The 23,471-nt window shown below is 35.3% G+C and overlaps 1 protein-coding gene and 1 pseudogene across 18 annotated transcripts in view; both read right to left on the bottom strand.

Annotated features, from left to right (window-relative positions):
- The window catches only part of PPFIA2 (PTPRF interacting protein alpha 2), a 540,970-nt gene that overhangs the window by 315,799 nt on the left and 201,700 nt on the right, over positions 1-23,471 (bottom strand). The window lies entirely within an intron of this gene.
- LOC127491201 (U6 spliceosomal RNA) lies at positions 14,401-14,499 on the bottom strand (annotated as a pseudogene).

The raw sequence follows: 23,471 nt of genomic DNA on the forward strand, positions 1-23,471 counted from the left end.
TATACTTTCTGGCACAGTTCAGTCTCTTCAAATCCCCAAATCCCCAAAATTTAAAGCATAAGGATCCTTTTAAAATATTTAAGATCCTTTTGGCTAGAGGCACACATATGTCAAACTCATTTTTATTCAAATCACTGGCATATTTTCCCTTCTGCTGGCCAGAGTACAGCAGAATCTTTAACATTAGTCAAGTTTAGGAAACAATATAATTGTTAGAGTTAATGGTTTCATATTCAAAGATCTCATCATGCAGGCCATCAATTATTCTGAAAAACAGCATTATTTCAGTAATTTTCATCAGCTATCATTAAAGTTAATCTTTGCATAGGTGAATAGATATAGTAATTTCCTTTCTCTATGATTTAAGATATTCATAAAAATTTTCAAAATTTAAGCCATTATTCAGGGAAAAATGTTTTCAGATGACAACTGAGTCTTCTCAAATTTAATAGCTGTTAGCTCATAAATGTGTAATTTACCTAAAACTATTAATGGCCTGAAGAGAGTTAATGCTTATGCTAAAATGTACTTAAAAACTTTGTACGTTTTCTCTACTGTCATCTGAGACTCAGCAAAGATTTCTACAGGAACGTTGTAGTATAATCTGTATGGAATTTTATAGGAATAATTTACAAGTGCACTGTGTTGTATTGAGATGTGATCAGAGTATTATGTTTGTCAAGGACCAACTGAACCATCACAGGAAAAGGGCCAACGTGCTCCCTGGAGGGAGATTTTTCCACTTACAAGTCCTGTCCCATGCCTGAGAATCCGTGCTCTTGTCAGGGTTTCCTGCAATTTTTATTTATTTATTTCATATAATATGGTTCGGTATTCAAAATGATATTTTATTTCACTTCATCAGAGATGAAACATCTTGGTGATATTTTTAAAAATATGTTCAAATGTTTTACATGTGTGTTAAAGAAGTCTACATAACTAGTAAAACAAGATATAATGTATGTTCTGTTTGAAATACTACAGTTTATTTTGAAAGTTCAACAATTTTTGTTATTACACAGCATGAATGAAATTATTACATTAATGATAAATACTTTCGTTTTTGTTGTCCAAACATGAATATTATGAATATGGAATTGTACCTTGGTCAAAATTCATGGCAGCCATTAACATAGCTCTCTTTTAAGCAAATAAAGGCGTATTAATGTGTTTGTCATTTTACTTTGGTAAAATATTTATATGTACAAGCATATCAAAATAAAAATTTTGATGAATAATAAGTATTATTAGATAATAATATATTTATTTAGGTATGTGACATACAAATGACATACATATGACCTATATATGAAAATACCAGTATTATAATTATATTATCTAATAATTACATTGTATTATAATTATATTTATATATTATAATTACAGTAGACAGTTTATTGATGCTGTTGACACACCATGCTAATAAATAAAAATTTGATTTCAAAACAACACTATAACTTTGTGAATGTAATAAAAAGTTCAAAACTATAGACAGACATATATGTGCATATATACATATATACAGATATGATGCACATACATTGGAGAATGTAGAAAAAAGCTATAAAGTTGATTTATTTGACAAACAAGTATGTATTTTGGTAAAACTGAAGAACTTCTGAAATCAGAGCTATGGGGTGGTACAACACTAGCAGTTCTCTCCAGAACCAGGTAGTACTGTCCAAAATCTGCCACTATAGTAAGAACAGTAATCTTTAAAAGCTTCTGAGACAGAAGTCAGTGTGGTAGTATGGTGGGTTAAGCCACAGCATCCTATGTCAGAGTGGGAGTTCAATCTCTGCTATACTGATTCTGATCCAGCTCCTTGCTAATGGCCTGGGAAGCCATGGGAGGGCAATCCAAATACTTGGGTCCCTACCACCCATTTGGGATCCCTGCATGGAGTTCCTGGCTACTGGCTTCAACCTGGACCAGCCTTGGGTGTTGTGGTCATTTGGAGAGAGAACCAGTGGGTGGAAGATGAACCATCAATGTCTCTTGGTCTTTTCATCTTTCTTTGACACTTTGCCTTTTGAATAAATAATTTTTTTAAATGATGTTTGTCATTATCTTATTATTCTAGAGTTTTCTCATCTAACTCAAATCACTCCACAAAGACAAGATTCTAACAGAATTGTGGGAATAGTCTTCTGGGATCCCTAGGTTGTGGCTAATTTCTTGTTTTTGTTTGTTTTAAGACTTATTTTTATTTTATTTATTTGAAAAGCAGAGTGACAGAAAGAGTGCTTCCATCTGCAGTTCCACTCCCTAAATGGCTGCAAGGTCCTGTGCCGGTTCAGGCCTAAGTGAGGAGCCTAGAACTCCATGTGTCTCCCATGTTGGGGGCAGTAGCCCAAGTACTTGGGCCATTATCCGCTGTGCTTGTGTTCCAATATGTGATGACACCATTGCAAGCAGCGACTTACATCACAGACAGAGCACAATGCCAGGCACATGTGTGAGGCTAATTTCTTAAAAGAGATAAAGATAATCATTCTGCTCCATATTTAAATATTATTGTATAATGCCTAAGGCTTCTGTAGACCAAACTGAAATATATAGACAATCATATTCATGATTTTCCAATTGTTCTCTATACTTTTCAACTTTATGCAGCTTCAACCTTAAACAGCTATTCAGAATAAACGGAGTACTACTTATTGTGAGTAGTTACTATGCACTTTTTTTTAACCTAAGGCAAATACATTTTCAAATATATTATAATTTTATATAAACTCAGAGTAATTAGGAAATTCGGATAAACAAATCAACAAATGAATCATTGATAATCGCACCACCCAGAGAGAGCATTTCCATACTTCTCTGTGGAATGGAGGATTTCCCTGGCATTTGGAGCAGTGTAGACAGAGCCTGCACCAGTGTGATCATGTTTCTATACAGCAAAAGAAGAGAACAAGTAGCTTAAAGGATTTATCTAGGAAGATTCCTAAGATGTCTCCGGGACTTTGTTAAATATTTAAAGATGTGGCACTATTCTAAGTATGTGGTCTTGCAATGGCAAGTGTGGACAAAGCTAATGAAAAATGGGTTCCTACTATTTGCCAATTCATGGTCTGGCTGGAGCGATGGGTAGAAGTACACATAGTAATGCATGCTACGAATATGCCTGTGTTTCTACTGAGTATCACTTACGGGCTTTGTGTTATTTCTAGAGGACTGTGTTGTATACTCCAAAAGCCAAAACAGAGAAATGGGGCTTGGTGCAAACGTTAAGCTGCCCCCTGGATGCCCACATCCCATATTTGAGAGCCTGGATTTGAGTCCTGCCTCAATTCTCTATTCCAGCTATCTGCTAATGCACACCCTGGGGGACAGCAGAGGATGGTTCAAGTAGTCAGGTCTGTACCACCCCCATGGGGAATCGATGTCCGGGCTCCTGGCTTTGGCCTGGCCCAGCTCTGGCTGTTGCGGGCACTCAGAGATTGAATCACAGGTTGGGCGATCTCTGTCTATCTCTGACTTTCAAGTAAAGCATAAATAAATAAAAGGCCAAGAAACAATCTCTTCTGTGCTAGAAAGAGCATAAAACTTTTTTATGTTCTTGAAGTATAATGTATGGCTATTTGGCTAGCTTCATCTTTTTCTTTAATTTCATATCAGAGTTAATAGTCCTGAAAATTAAGAAATCTTTGAACCTTTTAAAATGACATACTTTGTGTAATAGTTGAAACAAATTCAAAACACAGAAAATGCAATCTTTCATTTTTCTAAAGGAATTAAGAATTGCTTCAGGGCATTCTTAGAAAATGATACAAAATGGGTAATACCTACTAACCACATTTCAAAAATGATGATGATGAAGAACCTGTTCCCTATATTATGAGGTGACAGCAGTGTGCATGTGTGTGAGCATGTGTGCCTATAGTTTATGTGGTAATAATATTAGAGGACAAAATAAAATGATGCCAAGATTGTAATTCTACAGGGTCACTGTATGTTTGGGTTCCTTCAAATGACAAATAGTTTATGCCATTGAAAGGAAAATACTTCTTATTCCAAGGGTAAATTAATACTTTTATGTTATACAAGCAACATTGTGACGTCAATCTCAGGAGACTTTACAGAAGAATTATGAACTCAAAGTACCATTAGAAGGCTCTTTTCCTCAGAGATTGGCCATTCTAGATTCACCAACAAGTTTAACTGCTGTAGTAGCAAGGGAACCACAAAAACATCAATCTAAAAATATCTTCATATTCTCTGAGAGGTTATAAACTTTTTAAAACTGCTCAGTTAAAAATATTTATTGTTATTTTACATATTATTTATTTTTCTAACCTAGGACCTTCTGCTTGATGTTTAGTGTAGTATTTGTTTGTTTTGCAATCTTCTGGCTCATTTGTCCCCCACAGAATGATGCTGACATGCATCTGCTGAAATACATTAGCATCCAATTTCATTCAACTCACCAGGCCTGAATAACAAATTCCAATGCTAATCTTCAGGCTGACCCATGTGGCCCCTTCATGGACATATAACATGCACTATTATACTTGGCACTAATACACACTGAAGAGTTGTGAGCCCCCTTTTTAATGATCTTTTTATTTTAATTTTAATTAGTTTTTAACAGATTCAATGTGGTTCATAGGCACAATTCTAAGAACATGATGATATTCCCTTCTTCCCTCTCCCATTCTCTCCCACCTGCCTTCTTTCTCTCTTACTCCTATAGTTCAGCTGCCTTTCACAGATCCCTCTCTGTACTCCAGGCTAACAGAGGTATCAGAGACCAGAATGCAAGTGAGGAAAAATACATTTGAAATGGTACAGAAACAACAGATATTATGGAAAATAAGTTTAAAATATTATCAGAAACACGAGTATCTCTTTGTACCATTTTCAACATCATGTTACTGGAGATTTAGAAGAATGCTCTTGGGTCAAAAGACAGAGGCCGTATTTGGGATCACCTAGACCTGTCCCATGGCTAAGGCCAGCACCTCAGATTCTACTGTACTCACAGTGGGACCGTGTACCTGGGAAACATGAGGGGTCTTTCAAACATTCATTTAAAATGCATAGAATCAAAAAGCTATGGTATTTCAATATATTTTGGTACCAAAGTAAACTAATTTGGAATTCCATTTTCCCAATAACTTTTGAAGTACTCTCGTACAAGCTTTACTTAACAAAACACACAAATCTAAAAGCTGCTGTTAAGTTTAATATATGGAGACTTCTGATCATCCACAAATTACCTTTTATACAAAAAACTTTCTGTAAAAGTTATAAATAATTGAGCCTTTTTCCTAAATAAGAAATTAATTGTATATATATATATATGCCAGTTTAACTCAATGATTTACTTAACACATTAAAAATATAGCATTCCAAAATTATCACTATGATTGATTTAAGGTAACAGCATATAGATATAGATATAGATATAGATATAGATATAGATATAGATATATATGTGTGTGTGATTGAATTATTTATTTGAAAGGCAGAGTCACAGAGATAGAGAAGGAGAGACAAAGAAAGAGATCTTCCATCCACTGATTCACTCCCCAAATGGTCACAATGACTAGGACTGAGCCAGACTTAAGCCAGGAGCCAGGAGCCAGCCAGGAAATTCTCCAGGTCTCCCATGAGGGTTCTGGGATCCAAGGACTTGGGCCATTCTCCGCTGCTTTCCCAGCTGCATTCACAGGGAGCTGGATCGGAAGTGCATACCTATTGGTGCCCATATGGGATGCCAGCACTGCAGGCCATGGCTTTAGTTTGCTGTGCCACAGGACCAGCCCCAACAACATCTTTTTCTATTGTGGTTTACATAGAAGGACAGATATGGACTGTGCATATTATATGAAATGACAAAGAGCAAAATGTGTGAGTTGAATATGCTGTTTCCTATGTCCTACTTTTCCCTTATGATAATGCAGCTAGTGTAGTCTTACTAGTTTGAGGCATTTAAAACAGTTGTGAAGGTCCACTATGTGCAAGTAATTGTAATAGAATAACTAATTAAACATAGTTCATGCTACAAAAGATTTACTATCAGGTAGAGCAGATAGAATAATATACTAATGAGGTAAGAATTGAGATTGATATATGCTTAATATAGTAGTCTCAAGAAAAAATATTTAATCAGGTCTGTTGTTAGATTAGAAAATTTCCTGTGCAATGGTTGCATTGAGCCATTATTCCATACTCTGCTCTTCCTTTATATTAGCTAGTGCCAACTTCTAGTTTGCACCTGGATAAAATTTCTTAATTATGGTTTTCCTGAACCCATTCCTTTCCATTACAGATCTCACTTTTATATTTATATTCATTATCTCATTTTAGAAATATTTGTGTCTCCCTGAGTCTGGAGGCTTTAAGATATCTGCACTGTTCTATTTTTCCTCACCATATACTTAACACCTACTCGATAAAAAACACTTGGGTTCATGAATAAAGAAGTGGAATCAGGAATGTTGACAGTTAAGCAGAGTTATCCTGGTGTAGATGAGATAGCAAAACACACAGGAAGAACACACAAATAGGAGAACTAACTGATCAAAACATCAACCAGAGAGCAGCAAGAAATGATGGCAAAGCATCCTCAGAAGCCAGCCACTAGCATCTATAAATTGTGTTAGAAAGAATGGACAATCTCCTTTAGCAACATTAGAAATTACTTCACTGAAGAGTAAGACGGGACAGCCTGGCTTCGCATAGATAATTTTCAAAGTTCTTAAAAGTTCAATTTACAGGTATACTAACTTGCACGTAAAAATGAAGGAATGCTGCAAAAGACATTCGCCCCCCAAAATGTGAAATCATACCAAATGCTAAGAGTTGCCAAATTAACAAATACCCTATAACATACAATTTGCCACAAAAACTATTATTTTTAACAATGAAAAATCATAGCTTTATGTAATTAATGATTTCACACATACATAACTAACCCATATGTTGGTCATTTTTTTTTTTTTTGACAGGCAGAGTTAGACAGTGAGAGAAAGAGACACAGAGAAAGGTCTTCCTTCCATTGGTTCACCCCCCAAATGCTGCTGTGGCCAGCGTGCTGTGCAGATCCGAAGCCAGGAGTCAGGTGCTTCCTCCTGGTCTCCCATGCGCGTGAAGGGCTCAAGCACTTGGGCCATCCTCCACTGCCCTCCCTGGCTACAGCAGAGAGCTGGACTGGAAGAGGAGCAACCGGAACGGAATCTGGTGCCCCAACTGGGACTAGAACCTGGGGTACTGGCACCATAGGCGGAGGATTAGCCAAGTGAGCCGTGGCGCCAGCCTGGCCATTTTCATAGGAGGTTTGCTTGTGATAGGAGAATATGTACCAGAGAGCTATGACTTAATGAACTACGGTTCAGAAGGAAACCAGGGGTGTGTGGAAGCATGGCCAAAGGTACTGCAGTGGCTGCTACACCCATAGGAACTAAAGTTTGGACTTTATTTAATGAATAATTTCGCTGTCTCAGGAGCATTAACAAAGGCTATTTCCAAAATCAGCTTTTCAAATTTAGAGCAGAAGATTCTGGAGAAATTAGTCAGAGATGCAAGCCACCACCTTCCGTTTGCTATCTAATAGCCATCACTATTCAGAGCTTCTCCACTTCCTCTTCAAAAGCCGTTTATTATGAAACATGCTACAAACATCAATCATTTGGTTCATGCTCTGGTTAATGTCAAGTCAAAATTTTGCCCATTTAATATTTTGTACTTCATCAAAGGTGGAATTTGTACTTAGCACCTACAATATTTTAATTGTCTTCGAAGATGGTACATGATTTCACATCTGTATTGACTCTTTGAGATAGAAATTAGAATACACTTGGAATTCAAGAAAAAGACAGTATTCTATGGGAAGATATTTATAGGCATCTTCTAAAACAAAAGAGGGTAATATAATTGGTTCCCAAGATTAAAGAAAAGTCAGGGGTTGGCATTGTGCTACAGCAGTTAAATCTGATGTCTGTGACACCAGCAACCCATATGGACACTGGTTCAAGTCCCGCTGCTCCACTTCCTTTACAGCTCCCTGCTAATGGCCTGGGAAAAGCACAGAAGATGGTCTAAGTGCTTGGTCCCCTGCTACCCACATGGGAGACCTGGAAGAAGCTCCTGGCTCCTGGCTTTGGCCTGTCCCAGTCCCAGCCATTGTGGACATCTAGGGAGTGGACCAGAAGATGGAAGATATCTCTCTCTCTCTCTCTCTCTGCCTCTTACATCTCTAACTCTGATCTTCAAATATATAAATAAATATTTTTAAAAGAAATGTCAGTACTTGAGTGTCATCAGACTAACTCTTCTTATCTCTACACCTGTCTGCTAATCTAGGTTCTATTCTCTTTTATCTCTCTGAAGTTATATGTTTTCTCCTTTAAAAAAAAAAGCGTAGTGAAAGTGAAATAAACCAGCCCCAAAAAGACAAATATCATATATTTTCCCTGAGTTATGGTAACAAATGCATAGAATACAAAAAATGTAATGTACATGAGTGAAATTAGCAATTTGAAGTTTGATTATTGTTTATATTCCTTGCCTAGACTCAGGAGGAACAGTGGTTGAATCCTTTATTTAGTGGAAGGTTAAGCTTGTTATTATAAAACAAATCAAAAGTATGTCATAGCAAAAATTAAAAGAAACATAAGACAGGAAGGAGGAACAAGGGTAGGAATGATGGAAGTAGGTAAGGGTGGGAGGTATCATTATGTTCTTAAAGCCATATCTATGAAATATAAAAAAAAACATAATCTAATACTGCTCCCAAACTTGATGTGTCTTAAGTACAAATATCTATCTCTTCCTATTTCTCCTGAAGCTCCCTAGAAAGATCTCATTGGTACAGACAAAGCTGTCAACACTTGAACAGTGTAACTGATTCAGGAAGGAAGTGGTAGGCGTGTATGGTGACCCTTGGTGGAAGGAGGTAACCTGCAACTCACTGTGAAACCCAGATCCTTAACCTGATCTTTTACGAGAATTTATACACCTGGATGTTTCTCTCTGAGCTACATAATCTGAGACATCCGATAAAAAGCCGCACAGACAGAACCAAGAAAGTGCAGCCAGTACCATCCAGTGCGCAGTGGCAGCCTTCCTTGTCCCGGCATGGTCCCAGTGAGATCTACGCTGCTGCATCTGTGGCACCACAGGCTCTAAGGACTGCTGCGGGATGCTTTTGACTGTGAATTAAGCTTACGACACTTGCTTGGCTCGTGTTTTGAGTTGAGTACAAACCTTGCCATCAATTCTTCCAATACATTGGTTATTTGCTAAGAGTTAAGAGTTGGTATGTTTTGGTTGCCTTGACTAACTTGTTATCTTCATCTACTTATCTCTAAACCAAGAGTGTTCTTTTCATGAAAATGGACCCAAGAAAATTCTGTTTGGACGTTAATCTAACTTTGATATATTCAGTTTTTTTCTACTGTCAGGAAATACAGATATCATCAAAGATAGAAATCATTTAAGAAGTTAATAATGACAATACTTCTTTTATTTTAAAGTTTTATCTCTCTATAAGAATATAGGTCTGCATGTGTTTGTCAGATCTAGTTTTATAGCAGATTGTCTATTTCCAAGAACTACAGAAAAACAAATGGAACTTGGGTGACACAAAGGGAAAATTTGGGGGCTGGCGCTGTGGTGCAGCGGATTAAAGCCCTGGCCTGAAGCGCCAGCATCCCATAAGGGTACCGGTTCTAGTGCCGGCTGCTCCTCTTCCTATCCTGCTCTTTGTTATGGCCTGGGATAGGAAGAGAGGATGGCCCAAGTCCTTGGGCTCCTGCACCCGCGTGGGAGACCTGGAAGAAGCTCCTGGCTCCTGGCGTTGGATCGGCACAGCTCCAGCTGTTGTGGCCATCTGGGGAGTGAACCATCAGATAGAAGACCTCTTTCTCTGTCTCTACCTCTCTCTGTAACTCTGTCTTTCAAATAAATAAAAAATAAATCTTTTAAAAAAAGAGAAAATTATAAAAAAATTTATGAAAGTAATATAAAAATTGAATGAATAAAAGTGATGTTACAAGAAGAAATTAAACCACTCTAAACAAAAGGAAAGTTGCCGAGATGTTCTTTGATTATAAAATCATAATTTAAGTAAAAATAATTAATATAGCATATGAAATGAAAACAGTTTGGAGAATCATTACTAACATCTATTCTTTATATTGCCAAGATATATTGTTTTTATTATACAGATAAATAGAGAAAATACAACTGAGGAAAAGCATGACAGTATGAACAACCCTTTAAAGCATTAAGCGAAAAGAGATATTCTTGCAAGGCATTATAAATGGCAATGGAAAACGAACATTAACTACACAGAGAAATCACGACCCCACTTTTAGTCATCCTTATTTAGAAGTGAATATCTTTCTACGGCCCTGTTTCCTACACATGCATTCATTTTCCTTTTAAATTACCTTTCCTTAAAATAAAATAAAAAAAAAAAACTCCACCATCTGTTCCTTTCCAAGAATATAAACTTGTCTATAAAGTTGTTACTTTTATTTTTCTTCTGTGTTCTTTGATGCTTTACTCCACTACTTATCCTGGATCCCCTTGTCTCCCTGCTTCTCCAGTGGATCCTTCAACATAACCTTCAAACATTACACACTACTGACATATTGAACAACTTAAAACAAATACCTCTGCAATATTTACAGCTTGTATTCTACATCCTTTGATTTCTCCTTTTCGTAACAACTCCCATTTTTTGGAAGTTTTTTTTTTTTTTAATTTATTTATTTGAAAGAGATAGTGGAAGAGACACATGGATGGCAGGGTCCAAGTACTTGGGCCACTTTCTGATGCCTTCCCAGGTTCATTAGCAGGCAGCTGGATCAGAAGTGGAGCAACCAGAACGTGAAGCAATACTCTCATATGGGATGCTGGCATTTTAAGTAGTGGCTTATTCTGCTCCAGCACACTACTGGCACCCATAATGACACTTATTAAACAGTAGTCCAACTACACTAGTTCCACTTGGCTTTCATTTACTCACTCTTATGAACTGCAATCTAATTCCTAATGAATAGAACTCAATAGCTAATAATAATAATAATAATAGTAATAATGGTTCATAGCTAATCTGCCTTATACATTGTATAACTTATATTTTCTTTAAAATTGATGTTAACATATAAGTCACTATTTATTCATTTGCTCACTGAATAGGTATTAAACTAGTATCATGTGGAAAGCATCATTGTAGATCCTGAAGAACAAAAACAAGAAAGAAATACTCCTTGAATTGTTGAGGAGGAAAAATTATACAATAATTGTAAAAAAGAAAAAGAGATAAAGCTATAATAGACAAATTCATATTGAAGTATGGTATCAAAGAAGAAGGCTCATTTAAATTAAGTCTGTGATTATAGAGTAGGTTGAAAATATATTTTTGCAAAAATAAAAAAAAAGGAAGGAAGGAGGTGCTTGAGGGATGGAGAGGGGGAGGCAGGTATAGATGGTTATCCTCTTAGAATTGTACTTATGAAATATATGAAATGTATACTCTCTATATTAATAATTTAAAAAACTGTTTAATGTCAGTTTTCATTCACATTTGTAAAATCAACAAAATACACTTTAATAAATCTTTGTCTTTAATAGGAATAAACAAAAAAGACTTCTAAAAATTTCTATGTGAATTATGTAAAACATTACTCATTCATTTTGTAAAACAGACAAGGAGATAACAGAAAAACAATTCTTTTTAACTGTATTATGATATTATTAACATTGTAAATAGAAAACATTCATCTTCATTGAACGCTTATTAATCATTCAGACAGCACGTCAAAGGCAGTGTGTTTGAAATGAGAAAACTTACAGAACTATAGCTTTTTAAACCTGAAGGGAACGTAAAGACCATGTGATCCAAAATCATCATCTTACAAAGAAGGAGTTGATGCTCAGGAAAACACTTGCTCCAAACTGTATAGATTCTTAGGGGCATAAGTGATTCAGTTCCAAGACGTTTTGCTCCAAGGTATCCTTATCCAAGTATGCAAATTGGCTCCACAGTACATCAATATGATGAACTGCACATATCCCTTATGTGGGTATTTACCATAGACTACAGAAAAATATTTTAATGAATACTACATATGTCTTTCTACCGTCTCATTTACCCTAATTATAAAATGATAGACTGACTCCTAAACACAGTGTTAAACTAATGGATGTTGCTTAACTTCATTGAGACTGTGTTGTTCCAAAATTTGAAAAAAAAATCTATTCCTAGAAACAGCTTTCATATCTTATAAAGAATTGCAAGCTGTGTTCCCTCAAAATGTCATGGATATGGCAACAAATATTCTCTTTATCTGTCATCTAATCACTTCCTTTTAGGATAAATCTGCAACTATTCTCTACCCTTTGAAAACCTGCTTGCCAACGGCAGGCCACAATTTGATGTACTCTAACTTGTCACATGGAAATCACATCTCTGCTGGAAAAGTTATGCTTGAAAGTCATTTCATAGGTAAAAAATCAATTTATTTAAAACCACCCTGGAAAATTCCTCAGGAGGGTATCACACTGGAGATCAAATACAAAATCCCACTAATTCCACTCCAGGCAGATTTCCTCCTGAGTTAGAACAAATCACTGGTGTAGGCAAGAGCATCAAATGAATGATGGACCTTGCCATAAGGGTTTTGTTTCATGAAAAGTACAATGTATCCTTTGCAACATGCAAAGAATGTCTTTTGTAATAAGGATTACATTATGAAATGCTCAGGACATGATGGAGGAGGAGTAACTTTAGAAATTGTTTAGATATTTCCAACCCACATTCACTGGGAGGAATATATTTATTATGTGGAATATTCTATAATTTATAATGGCCTGTTTTCTCTACTTTTTGACAATTAACATAAGGTACATGGGGAAATGAAACTGTTGCACTTAATACAAGGAGTCTTCAAAAGCTTCATGGAAAATATATGTTATAGAAACACTATGAAGGGATTTTGAAAGATTTTGCACCATCATAAGCTTATAATTCCACTTTCCACAAATGTTTTGAAGGGCTCTCATACATAATACTTCTCATATACCTATATGTATATTTATTATACCTCTATGTATACTGTATGTATACCTGTATGTGTGGTGTAAAAAGAGTTTTAATGCTCTAAGTTTGTTTTTAGGAAACCATTAAATTCTGTTAAAATAGAATTCTTACAATAATACATTTGAAACTATGTAATTATTGTAAAAAAAGATTTTAGTTTTGTCTCATGTTCCTTGGAGGTAGTTTCTAAAACCTTGGAATTATTTCATTTATTAGAATGTCTTTATTATTCACAGAGACTGCTGGGACATAAATAGAATTTACTCTGAGTAACTTCTGATAAACCATGAAGTAGTTTCTGGAGAGTTACACCAAAAGAAACAACTGTGGGATTAGTGGACTGGGTCTTGTAGTCATGTGGTAGTCACCTGACCTCCTAACCTTCAGGAAGGGGAGGACCCTAGAGATTGAGTTCAATCACTAACTCTGTATTCAATTAGTTGTAACTGTACGAACCCCCTAAGAGATGCTCTGAATTTATTTTGGATAATTACTTTTGAATAATTTTGCAGAAAATGAGCTACAATGGTAAGATAGTCTGGGTAATTCACATCATTATTATATATTTCTGACTTTCAGAATTATTGTGGTTGGAGCAAAGGATATACAATCTCACAATAATGTTATTTAAAGTTTAGGGGATGCATTGAGGGTAATTTGCTATACTATTTTATCTTCAACAAACAAAAGATGTGATATAAACCCAGCATTATATTTCCCATAATATGAAATAATGGGCCACATTGGTTCTGCTATACAAGTGAAAAGTAAAAAATGATTTTTTAGGATTAGAACTGAATATAAATTTTATCTTCTCTAAGAAAAAAGTAACACCCATCTACTGTAGAACAACTTAAATAAGCAAAAAGACAAAAATAAAATATAATCACCTAAAATAATATGATGGTGGCCAAAAAATCCTCCAATATTTTATAAAGTGAAAAACAGTTATCTTGGTCAGGGGAAAAAATGACTAGCTGCAATATCTTACAAGCTACATCTGCAGATTTCCTTTTTTCTTTTTTAAATTATTTGATTTATTTGAAAGGCAGAATTACAGAGAGAGAAAGAGGGAGAGACAGAGAGATCTCCATCCACTGGTTCACTACCCAAATGGCCACAACAGTTGGGGTTGGGTCAGGCCAGAGCCAGGTGACAGGTGCTTCTTTCAGGTCTCCGGCATGAGTGCAGGGTCCAAAGTACTTAGCTCATCCTCTGGTGCTTTGCCAGGCACATTAGTAAGCAGCTGAAACAGAAGTGGAGCAGCCAGGACTCAAACTGGAGCCCCTATGGCATGCCAGTGGTGCAAGCAGCAGATTCACTCACTATCCACAATGCTGGCCCCACACCTGCAGACTTCCAAAAGCTTATTCACACTTGCTCAGGGTCCATGCTAATCTTCTCTGTATCATTCCGATTTTAGTATAATTCCACAAATAGAAAGAGAACCATATGCAATATCCCTGATGAACATAGAAGCAAAAATAAACAGCAAAATTCTAGCTAATAAAATCCAGTAACACTTTAGAAAGATCATTCATCTGAAATAAGTGGGATTTATCTCTAGCATGCAGGGATTTTTCAATATATGCAAATAAACAAATGTGATAAAGTCATATTAACAAATTGAAGGAAAAAAACCACATGATTATCTTAACAGATGCAGAGAAAGTATTTGATAAAATAAAACATCCTTTCATAATAAAAAAAAGTCAATTGGGTATAGAAGGAACATTCATTAAAACAATGAAGGAACCTATATGACAAACCCACAGCCAGTATCATACTTAATGGGGAAAAGTCAGAAGCATTTCTATTAGTAACCCCAGAACCAGACAAAGATACCATTTTCACCACTGCTATTCAATATGGCCCTGGAACTTTTAGCCAGAGCTATTAGGCAATAAAAAGAAATCAAAGGGATACAAATTAAAAAAGAGGAAGCCAAATTATCCCTGTGTGCAGATGACACGATCCTATATATACGGAAATCAAAAGACTACTAAGAGACTACTGAAACTCCTAAGAGAGGTTGGTAAAGTTGCATGATATAAAACACACAGAAATCTATACACTTTGTATACACAAACAATGCCAAGGCTGAAAAAGAACTCATAAGAACAGTAATGTGCAGGGGCTGGCACTGTGGTGTAGTGGATAAAAAACAGTACTGTTCACAATAGCTACAAAAACAGAAAACAATTAAAATACCTTGAAATAAATTTAACCAATGATGTGAAAGATCTCTACAATAAAAATGCAAAACACTAAAGAAATAAATAGAAGACACAAACAAAAAAAAAAATGGAAAAATCTTCCATGTTCATGAATTGCTAGACTATCATCCAAATGTCCATACTCCTGAGAGCAATTTACATCAATGCGATGCCAATCAAAATACCAAGACAGTATTCTCAGATCTAGAAAAAACTATGCTAAAATAAACATGGAAACATAAGAGACCCTGATTAGCTAAAACAATGTTATACAACAAAAACAAAGCCAAAGGCACCATAATACCAGATTTCAAGACATACTACATGATAGTTATAATCAAAACAGCCTGGTACTTGCACAAAAATAGACACGTAGATCAATGGAACAGAATAGAGACCCCAGAAATTAATTCACACATCTACAACCAACTAATCTTTGACAAACAAGTAAAATCCATCCCTGGAACAAGGACAGTCTCTTCAACGAATAGTGTTGGGAAAACTGGATCTACACATGCAGAGGTTTGAAACAAGATCCTTACCTTATACCTTATACAGAAAACAACTCAGAATGGATCAAGGATCTAACTCTAAGACCTGATACCACCAAATTACTACAGGAAGATGTTGGAGAAATTCTACAAGACATTGGTGTAGGCAAAGAATTCTTGGAAAAGACCCCAGAAGCATGGGTAAAAAAACAAAAGTAGGCAATGGGATTGTATCAAGCTAAGAAGGTTCTGCACTGCAAAGGAAACACTCAACGAAGTGAAGAGGCAAACAGAATGGGAGAAAGTATTTGTTATCTATGCAACTATTAAAGGATTAATATCTGTGATCTATAAAGAGCTCAAGAAACTCAACAACAACAACCAATCCAGTTTAGAAATGGGCAAAGGACATGAACAGGCATTTTTCAAAGGATAAAATTCAAATGCCAACATGAAATAATACTCCGAATCATTAGACATCAGGGAAATGCAAATCAAAGCCACAATGAGGTTTCACCTCACCCTAGTTAGAATGACTCTCATACAGAAATCAAAAAACAACACATTCTGGCATCAATTTGGGGAAAAGTGTACACTAATCCACTGTTTGTGGGAATGTAAACTGGTGCAGCCACTGTGGAAGACAGTATGGAGATACCTCAGAAAGCTGAATATAGACATATAATATGACCCAGCCATCCCACTCCTGTGAATTTACCTGAAGGAAATGAAATCAGCATATGAAAGAATTATCTGTACTCCCATGTTCATTGCAACTCAATTTATAGTAGTTAAGATATGGAATCACCTCAGATTGCATCAACTGTTTACTGGATAAAGAAATTATGGTATGGAATACTAAACAGTGGTTATTTGCAACAAATTGGATGCAACTGGAAACCATTATACTTAGTGAAATAAGCCATTCTCAAAGACAACTATATATTCTCTCTGATCTGTGGTAACCAATAGAGTACCTAAAAGGTAAGCTATCGGAGCAAAACTGACACTGTCTGATGTGATGATTTTGAACAGCCCTTGTCTTGACTGTTGCGGAACAATGCCTTTTTTTTTTCCTTTTTTTTCTTCAAATTTTCAGTGAACTAACTACTTAGTGTAAGGTTAATCTGAAGAGTATAAAACTAATTGAAAATAGAACTTTGTGAAAAATAAGAATGGGAATAGGAGAGGGAAGAGGAAGAAGGACGGGCATGAGAGAGGTAGGAGGGGAAAGAATCACCATGTTCCCAAATTTGTATATAAGAAATGCATGAAGTTTGTATTCCTTAAATAAAATTAAAAACATGAAATCCTATCTTTGGCAACAAAATGGATACAACTGGAAAACACTATGCTTAGTGAAATAAGCCATTCTAAAGAACACAAATATCATATGTTTTCACTGATTTGTAGTAACTAATATATAGAGTTTAAAAAAGTAATGTAGATGAGAGAAATTGACACTTTGAAATTTGATTATTGTTTATAGTCCTTACCTATACTCTTGAGGAACAGTGATTTTTCTAGTTACTGCTGGTTGAATTATTTATTTAGTGGAGGGTTAAGCTTGTGATTATAAAATAAATGGAAGTCTGACATTGTAAAAATTAAAAGAAGAGTGGGAGCATGGGCAGGTGGAAAGGTATGGTGCGAAGTATCACTATGCTTTTAAATCTTTATATATGAAATAAATGAAATTTGTTCACCTTATATAAATTTAAAAAATTTTGAAAAGTATCTTCACTCAAAAACATGTATAACAGTAGTATGACTCTAGGCATTTTATATTATGTCCTATATATTTGATTTAACAAATTAATCAAGACTTTAAACAAGTTTGGAATCTTTATATTTGGAATTAGTGAGGAGTTAAATAATAACTCCAATAATTTCCATTTATTGACGTTTAGTGAATCCTAGAATTGTGTGAACAGCTTTAGTATGCATGGATTTTAAAAAGCATTTTGCACCAGAATAAACATATCTCTTAATGCAAATTTCTATTAGATTTTGACGGACTCTTATATTTGCTATTTTATTTAATATGTCAAACATGTGAAGTAGGCACTGTTATTTTTCCTTTTACTGATTTTTATAGGTAGGTTAAAGATGGTTAAGTCAACTATACAAGGTTGTTTAGCAGGTATTAGGTAGTGAGGGTTTTTGAAGTCAATGCTATCTGCAATTTAAAACGAAAGTTTTACCCGAGAGCATGAGCCATATTGATAAGCTCTCTCCAAGTTTCCAAATCTAGACACAAGTTAGCGACAGTTACCAAATTCTTTCAAAACTCAACGAAAATAACCCCACTCTCTCCCCTCCCCTTTTATTCAGTCTATAATGATTACAACTTCCTAGTTCACAATATATGGTGATGATTTTGAATAAACTCAGTAAGTTGTTTGGAATGAACTCATTTATTCTTTTTCATAGTCCATACTGAGGTTTATTTTTTTTCCTCCACTTATTGCCAATGCAAATTTAGAGAATGACAACTGCTGTGCTGCCAGATCGTGAAATGTGTTTGGGCGGGGTGATGGGAGGTGGTTCATGAGCGGTAAAGAGTTGCTGCTATTTTTGACAAGAAAGTACAATAAACATGAGTCATTAAAAAATCTATGGAATATTTTTATACTATCTTGTTTTCAAAAATTCATGTACTCTAATATTCATCAATTATAGACACTTGTCAAAGAGACAGTAACTCGTGTCTCATTCATTTAAAAAGTATATCTCTATTATGCAATAATGAAGTTTAAATTTATATATTAATTACAATATAGCAACTGCAATCTGGATTATAAAAAGAAAAAAAGTAGTTTTAAACTCACTGAAAATAAGTTCTCTTACTGGTGTGCAGTTTTTTTACTATTTTATGAACTTTGCTTATTTATTTGAGAAGATCATAGAGTTCTTACTTGTGGGTTCACTCCCCAAATGCCCACCTTAGCTAAGGCTGCATTAACAGAAACCAGCACCTGGGAACACAATCCAGGTTTCCCACATGGGTGGAAGGAACCCAATTGTTGGAGCCAGCACTAATGTTTCCTATGGTCTGCATTAACTTGATGCTGAGCCAAGAACCAGGTATTATACTCATACTCTGAGACAGTGCATCTATCCAGCTCGGGAAAATGCCTATCCTACTTTTCAAATTCAAAGTGTTTGTTTTACATGGATACATTGAAATTGCATTATCTAGTAAATATTTCTTTGAGAATATTTCTTCAATTCAGCACAGAGAGCTAACATTGATTTATTTTTCATACTGATAATTTTCTCGCACTTTGCTGTGCAATGATTATACAATCTAGCAATGATACCAGTATTTGCATGATCTAATTAGAACTTGCCAATGTAGAGAATCATTCCAGGACTGAAAATTCCTCTGGTAAAGAGTTCTAGATATTCTTAGTAAACTTAAAAAGACAATTATTGGATTAAAAATATTCATATTTATTTTTAAGATTTATTTATTTGTTTGAAAGGCAGAGTTACAGAGAGGCAGTGGCAGAGAGAGAGACAGAGAGAGACAGAGACAGAGAGAGAGAGAGAGAGAGAGAGAGGTCTTCCATCTGCTGGTTCACTCCCTGGAGCTGTGCCGATCCAAAGCCAAGATCCAGGAGCTTTCTCCAGGTCTCCCAAGGGGGTGCAGGGGACCAAAAACTTGGGCCATCTTCTACGGCTTTCTCAGGCCATAGCAGAGAGCTGTATTGGAAGTGGAGCAGCCGGGACTCAAACTGGCACCCATATGAGATGCCAGGGCTGCAGGCAACAGCTTTACCTGCTATTTTACAGTGTCAGCCCCCAAATATTCATATTTATCACAAAGTCTCTCCCCCTACTATGCTGCTGTGCTTTGTCTATGATATTTGTCCATGGACTTGGAAAAAGACCTTGGATTAAAATCTCAGCTCCCCACTGAGTAGTTGTGTGACCTTAAGCAAGTTACTCCCCTGAAATTAGGTTAGGTTAATTATATTAATTAACACACTAAAATAGTATAATCATCAACTAGTCAACATGTCTAGGGAAACTGGTTAGGGATAAACACATATACATATACATGATATTTTCAAAAAGCTCATGGAATATGAAATAGTTCGTGGATATAAAATATTAATAGACTAATATGAAAAAGGATACATGGAGTTCCAAATTTTTTACACCAAAATAAACTATTTTAATTTCATTTTTCCATGAAAAGTCTGAAAGAACTTTTTGCATTTATAAAATAAAATTACTTCATTTCCTATGCTTTATAATCTTTTAATTATATTCATTTGATAATTTTTATATCCAAAAATAATCTCAGAGTATGCAGTTTCTCTGCTTTCTTCCTGTTCCTAGAAACAGGAGCAAAGTAGAAGAAACAGAATTTGTGGATGTGTAAAAGGCATTAAGAAGTTAACAGAAGAGAAATACAACGAGTTCCAACTACTTTTTTGAGGTATAAAGATGGAATTCCAGATAAATTGGCATGTAATTCTGTCATCTGAATCAAAGCAATAAATCCAATTTTGGATCCTAGTTATACAAGAGAACTAGGAGGCGACCTCTTTTAGAATACCCTTCTGAAGATGGTTACTCCACATGACTGACTGCGATTACTCCACTACGACCACACTGGTCTCCTTGCTCTGTTAGGACATATGCAACTTGCCAGCTCAGGAGATGTATATCCTACCTCTTTTATCCATAGCACATGGCATCCACCAACCTTTCCCTATCTACTCCTCCCGCTCTGCCTCTGAACAATCCTCTTGACCACTTTATTATGAAAACACAGCAATTTCCTCACTTACACCGGTTCCCTTGTTCTGATTTGCTTTTCTACATTATCACTTGGTATCAAATAGCATACTAAATATTTATTTGCTAATTTATTATTTTCTATCTCATAAACTATAAGCTTCATTAGAACAATAAATCTATTTGTATCTTCAGCGCCAAAAACAGTTCATACCACATGTCAAATATTTAAGATTCCAAAGAATAAATGTAGTTACTTTCTCTATTTGTCCTTATTTGCCTCTTGAACTTTCTTGGGTGCAAACTAAATAGATCACACAACAATCTGGAGTTGTGGCGAGCGCCGTGGCTCAATGGGCTAATCCTCCGCCTCGTGGCACCAGCACACCAGGTTCTAGTCCCGGTCGGGTTGCCCCTCTTCCAGGCCAGCTCTCTGCTGTGGCCCGGGAAGGCAGTGGAGGATGGCCCAAGTCCCTGGGCCCTGCACCCCATGGGAGACCAGGGGAAGCACCTGGCTCCTGGCTTCGGATCAGTGCGGTGCACCAGCCGCGGCAGCCATTGGAGGGTGGATCAACGGCAAAAGGAAGACCTTTCTCTCTGTCTCTTTCTCTCACTGTCCACTCTGCCTGTCAAAAATAATAATAATAATAATCTGGAGTTGTGCCAAATGAACACTAAAACTAAGTGATAATCCTACAGTAGCAATGATCCCCACTGGTGCTCAGATCTTGGCTGCCAAACATCTTTACCCACCAAAAGGAATCAAATTCTTTTGAAGAAAGGTTTTATTTTAGCTCTGAAGAAAGAAAGCGAAAGTAAGCCTGAGAAACTGTCTTTTGTTTTGGGTGTCATAAAATACATAAAAAACTAACAGGCATGTCAAAAGGACAAAAGAGCTGGTTTGAAGGGGTTCCCACTGATAAAATTTGAGATAGTTTCAATACTAAAAATCACTACAATGTATTGTAATGTCATAGAAAGAGAAAATTAAATGAATTCATAATAATGAGACTGCATCTTTTATCACAAGTTTCTATCACGTCTGACTATTGGTAATTCACTGCAACTCTTATTTTAGATGGAACTGTAGCTCACACACATCTGATAAAAAGTAACTCTTCTGTTTGGTTATGTCCTGGCTTATGAATGTAAGGCATGATAGTATTTAAAATTTATTGTTTTACAAACTCTAAAGAAAAATATGTTATCAAGGATTATCAATGGACACACACACAAAAAGTATTGTTCTAGAATCAAAGCATCTAGAACACAAGAAAATGCAATATGTAAATTTTGGATCCTTTTTTAAAAGCAAAATACAAATATAGAGTATAGCTCTGAAACTATTAGAAAAGTTAGGATATGAGTAACTATTAGATAACGCTGGGGTTTTATTCCTAATTTTTTGCATATGATGTGATTATAGCTATACAAGAGAATGCATAATTCTTAGGAACTCATATTGAAGTGCAATGATGTATAACTAATGTTGATATTATTCAGAAAAAGAGATAATATAAGCAAATACTATAAGATTAAAACAACTTTTCAATCATGGCAAGTGTTTATTGGACCATTCTTTCAGTTTTACTGCAGTTTTGAAAATTTTTACAATAAAAAGTTGAAGTGTCACTGCTAAAATGTAAATTAGTATAATAATTATAATAGTAATTTAATTTGTGTATGAAATTGAAAATGCCATGGAGAATTAGTAATAACTGTGAAATACAATACTTTATTCAACGTTTCTCAATTTCAGCACTATTAAAATTGTGGCTAATTTTTTTTTTTGTGAGGGACAGCCTTGTTCATAATAAATGCTTCACCAGTACCCTTGACTTCTACCTACTATATACCTAGAGGATTACATTCTGAACAAAAACATCTGCGAACAGTGTCAGATGTCCCCTGGGGGATCCAAATCCTTTCTGGCTGAGAATCAGTGCTTTATTTGTCAATTGTTTTTCTTGTTATCCCTCCAAATTGTGAATTTCCAGATATTTGTAGAATAAAAATGAATTCTGTTATAATTGTTAAAATACATTTTTCTTATCTAATTCACATGTAAGTATATGCTTTTTTCTGATATTTGTAGATAAAAATGTTTTAAAGTTTCAATAAAAAGGATATTTATGGTTTAATTTAAAAGTGTTACTCTAAATGAAATCTGTAGGAAATATTTTTAAATAAAATCATGTCTTTTTCCACATTATAACTATTATTACATATCATATTAATTTTTTATTTTCTTGGTAGCTTAAGGTTTTATTCAGAGACTAAAAATTGTAATTTGGCTTATGTTTTATTTACATATTTAAAGATTTCTTCATTTGGAGGAAGAAAGGTGCAACCAGCCAGTGCATATGGTTCTAAAAGCATCCTATTACTTATTTTTAAAGATTTATATAAAGAAAATATGAGAAAATTCAGAAAAATTCATAATCTAAATCTAAAATTACTAACATAAGAAGATAAGTTGATTTAATGAACTGATTACACTAATAATAAATTTAATTAATTAACAGTCCCAAACTTTAGAGTTTCAGAACATGTGGTAGATTTGTGCAAAGAAATAGTACATGTGTACTTACACTTCCTCATATACAAGCTGAAGACCACAGACCCTAAGAGAAGAGGGACACTCGCCAAAGCAGCAGCAATGCAGCATCCTTTTTGTGTTGCCTTTCCCTTATTTATGAGGATCCTGAGAATGGGTACACAGCTTCCACACATTTTCTACAATGATGGGGAAACACACAATTTCTCACTAATAACAACAAAGAAGTGGTTTTGGAGTTTATGTCATCGTTTCCATCCCTGATAAAACAAGCTTCAAAATTGTTCATTAAAATGCTCCTAAGCAAGAGCAATTGATTGTAGTCCTTAGCTATGTTAAATTATGCTTGAAATATTTACTGCTGCTAAAGAAGCTTTCATTGACCCCAAGGTCCTACC

The sequence above is a fragment of the Oryctolagus cuniculus genome, chromosome 11, assembly GCF_964237555.1.
Source record: "Oryctolagus cuniculus chromosome 11, mOryCun1.1, whole genome shotgun sequence".
NCBI classification, from domain to species: Eukaryota; Metazoa; Chordata; class Mammalia; order Lagomorpha; family Leporidae; genus Oryctolagus; species Oryctolagus cuniculus.